Genomic DNA, 3,537 nt, shown 5'->3' on the forward strand with positions numbered 1-3,537 from the left:
ATTTTTTTTTTTTTAGAAGGAGTGCAGCTTCCAGAGATTCCTGGTTGCGTCAAGTACAACGCTTTTTTCAGCAGATTCATCATGTCACAACAGGGATCTGCCCAGTGTCAAGGATGATGTTTGAGATTGGGGCTTCAGGTGAGTTGAGGATTGTGACTGGGAGAGGGAGGGTTAGCAGGTATACAGTTAGGAATTATTGTGGGCAGGGGGAGGTTTGCAGACAGCAGGGTGAGAAAGGGTGTTTATTTGTTTATTTGAGGGCCCCCTACACAAGGCTTCTCAGAAGCCTAGCAGAGGTTTTCACATGTCTTACAGCACACAAGGTCATCCACTGCACTCACAGGAATGCCATTTAACTTTGCCTTTCTCTAACCCAGGTGCCACTCCTAATAAAGGCCACAGCCTTGGAATCAGGATGAAGCTGGAGGCTTAAGGAGCCCGGCACACTCAGGAGAGGGCAAGTAGCCGCCTTGGTGGGATTTGTCCCACATAACTCCGGACTCACACTTTGGTTTTGGTTTTCTTCATTGTAGGTGACCGAGAGGCTGACAGGCCATCACGGGGCCCTCCGAGGCAGACTCATTTCAGGTGCAACGTGGATCCACATCACCAGTCATCCAAAAGATAAGTCGGGGGCCATGGCTTGGAGATGGGAAAGTAGCAGGTTGGGAGTTCTTGGGCCACATTTAAAAATTGGCAGCGGGAAAAGCAATCTTCTGCAAGGGCCTCTTAGGACAGCTAAAGGGAGAGGCTCTACTTTTGATGGCAGCTTTCAGGCGGGCAGTGCAGAACAGCTCTGGTCTGTCTGGTGTTGTCCGGTGTGCCGTGTTCCCTGGTGTGTCTTTGGGGTCCCTTTTGCCTTCTCCCCTCGAGGCCCTCACCACAAGCATGATGTGTCGTGTTTCATATAACCCTGTTTGTCACGTTCTGTGTCACGGGTGTCTGCACACATTGGTGCCGGAGCTGTTCTTCCCTGCCGCATGGCCTGCTGCAATAGGACAAACCATGGGGAGTTGAAATTTGTAATGTGGGCTCTGCTTGGGCTCTAGATGCTGTTCCTAGATTGACATCAGGTGTTTGCAGCTTTTGAGTTATTGTGGTGGTGTTTGACATATGTTGTAACTTTCTTTCAGGTGCAGATGCATTCCATGTGTGGCAGAGGGTCAGGGTTAGGAGGTGCCAGGCCTTCCTAGGAGCGCGGTGAGTAGCAGAGTGGTGGGGTTTTGGCCAATGCGGTGCCAAGATCAGGCACTGATGTTTGGTTTTCTCTAATACAGCTGTCTGAGAGACACCAGCCCAGTAAGAGCAGGACCTTCCCAGCTGACGAGGTGGCCTTTCTTTGCACCTGACCCAGACTGGCATCCCCAGATGTCTGAGAGATAAGTAGAGGGCTGTGACCCACAGAGGGGATGAAAGCGGGGTGCTGGTTTGGGGATAACTGGGAGGGGGTTTTGAGTCCAACTTGGAGGTGGGGGGTGTTCATGAAGTGGCCCCTTAGGCCCCATAAAAGCCAAGTCTCACTTTTGATCCCAGTGCTGAGGTGTGCAGCAGGGCAGAGCAGTTCCGGTGTGTCTCGTGTCATTTGTTTTTTGTGCATTATGTGTTGTTTGTGTATCCCATGTCTTTTACCTTACGGGGGCCTGTCAGAAACCTTGGCATCATTGTTAGCCTCTGTGCTCTCTGCATTCCTTGCCTGGTGCCCAGGCCATAGAACTTTTGACTCGGGAGCTCAGACAGGTATCAGACTCTCTTCTCTCTTTGGAACATCCGGTCAGGTGTCTTGTCAGGTCTTGTTCTGAGCTGTATGGGCAGCTATGCCCCATCTGGATCCATTTTGGTGGATTAGGACTTGTAATTATATGAGGTTAGGTAGAGGATTCTGACTGTAGGAATTTCAGGCATCTGTTTGTGCTGTCCTTGGAATAAATCATTCAGTTTAGCATCTTCTTCCTCCAGGGTTCTCTGACCCTCATCAGCTCACCATCGGTCTCAGCTCGGTCATCTCCTTTTGCGTTCTCTCAGTCCTTGCAGCCATTTTCCTTGCCAAGAGATTTCTGTCTGTGTTGTGTCCCTGTTGTCTGTCCTGTCCTGTCCTGTCTGTCCTGTGTCACGGGTGTCTGCACACATTTGTGCCGGAGCTGCTCTGCCCTGCCGCATTGCCTGGTGCAATAGGAGAGGGCCCTGGGATTTGGAATGTGTAATGTGGGGTGTAGTTGGACTCTAGATGGGATTTGTAGATGGACACAGGGTATCTGGAGCTCTTCAGTTATCATGCAACAGTCTGACTCTTGTCCTAACTTTTTTTTCAGATGCACCTCCTCAGATGACTGCAGTAGTTGTGTAGGTTCCTTCTTCTCAAACGGAATAGGGCTCAAGAATTCATCTTCCAGAGAATTTTTGCAAGTCCTGGCTTGTATTGTATCTGCCTATGGTGGCTTATGTTGTATGTACCTATGCATCTGTCTTCTATTGGATTTTGGGTAGAAAATATATCAGTCCAGAGTGGGGACAAGTCCTAGCTGTCAGATAGCCACTCGTTGACCCTTCCTGTCGTCTCACAGGTCCCCGAGGCTGCTGATTTCCCCAGGATCTGCCATTTACCTCAAGGAGCGGCAGCCAGAAGATGTGTCACAGCACGTTCTTCAGCATCTCGAGTAAGGGCCGCAGCGAGCGTGTAAGGGGAAAGAGTGTGTGAGCGTGTGTGAGAGCACGTGGCTGTGTCTGTCTGTGTCTGCTCGTCTCTGCATGTGTGAGCGCATGCTGACTGGATTTAACCTTGTGTGTGTGACTTTTGCTTTCCAGGTTTTGCGACTCCTTGTTAAATTTAGAATAAAAAATCCCCAGCCGGGTTGTATTGCATGAACTGACATGGTATGTACCTATGTTGGCTTAAAACCCAGAAAAACAGATGAAGATGAGCAGGAAAAAAACAGGAAAAAAACCCATGATGGACAAGAAAAAAACCCAGAAAAAGCCCATGATGGGCAAGAAAGAAACGAGAAAAAAACCCCAGAAAATAATCCCAGATGGGCAAGAAAAAAACCTAGAAAAAACCCCAGAAAATAACCCAAGATGGGCAAGAAAAAAACCCAGAAAAAACCCCAAGAAAAAAACCCTGAGATGGGCAAGAAAAAACCCAGAAAAAAGTCTGAAGATGGGCAAGAAAAAACCCGGAAAAAAAACCCCAAGATGGACAGGAAATAACCCAGAAAAAAATTCCAAGAAGGGCAAGAAAAGACCCAGAAAACACCCAGAAAAAGGTCGCAACCAAAGTATAAATATAGAAATGTTTTTCAAGTATATGCAGATATTTTATATTTTAAATAATTTAACAATTCTTTATATAACATAAATATAAGATATATACAGTATTACTTGTATTATGGATGGTATTGATTTATGTTTATTTCCTATAATACACTACAATATTGATATCAATTTTACATCTATCATATCTATCGTTTGTTATATGTTACACCATATTGATGTACTCTAGGTTTTTTAAATTAGTTTAAAATAAAGGGGAGTTTTGTTTTT

At 46.6% G+C, this 3,537-nt stretch overlaps 1 long non-coding RNA gene across 1 annotated transcript; it reads left to right on the plus strand.

The window, feature by feature from the left end:
* The first annotated feature begins 2,281 nt into the window (after nucleotides 1-2,281).
* On the plus strand, nucleotides 2,282-2,972 carry LOC128941118 (uncharacterized). The gene is made up of 3 exons (XR_008483334.1): nucleotides 2,282-2,443; nucleotides 2,562-2,654; nucleotides 2,803-2,972. It is a non-coding gene; the product is annotated as an uncharacterized LOC128941118 (long non-coding RNA).
* Nucleotides 2,973-3,537: the final 565 nt, after the last annotated feature.

The sequence above is a fragment of the Melozone crissalis genome, unplaced genomic scaffold (assembly GCF_028551555.1).
Source record: "Melozone crissalis strain CALT ecotype California unplaced genomic scaffold, PUWL_Pcris_2 ptg000034l_1, whole genome shotgun sequence".
In the NCBI taxonomy this organism is placed as follows: Eukaryota; Metazoa; Chordata; class Aves; order Passeriformes; family Passerellidae; genus Melozone; species Melozone crissalis.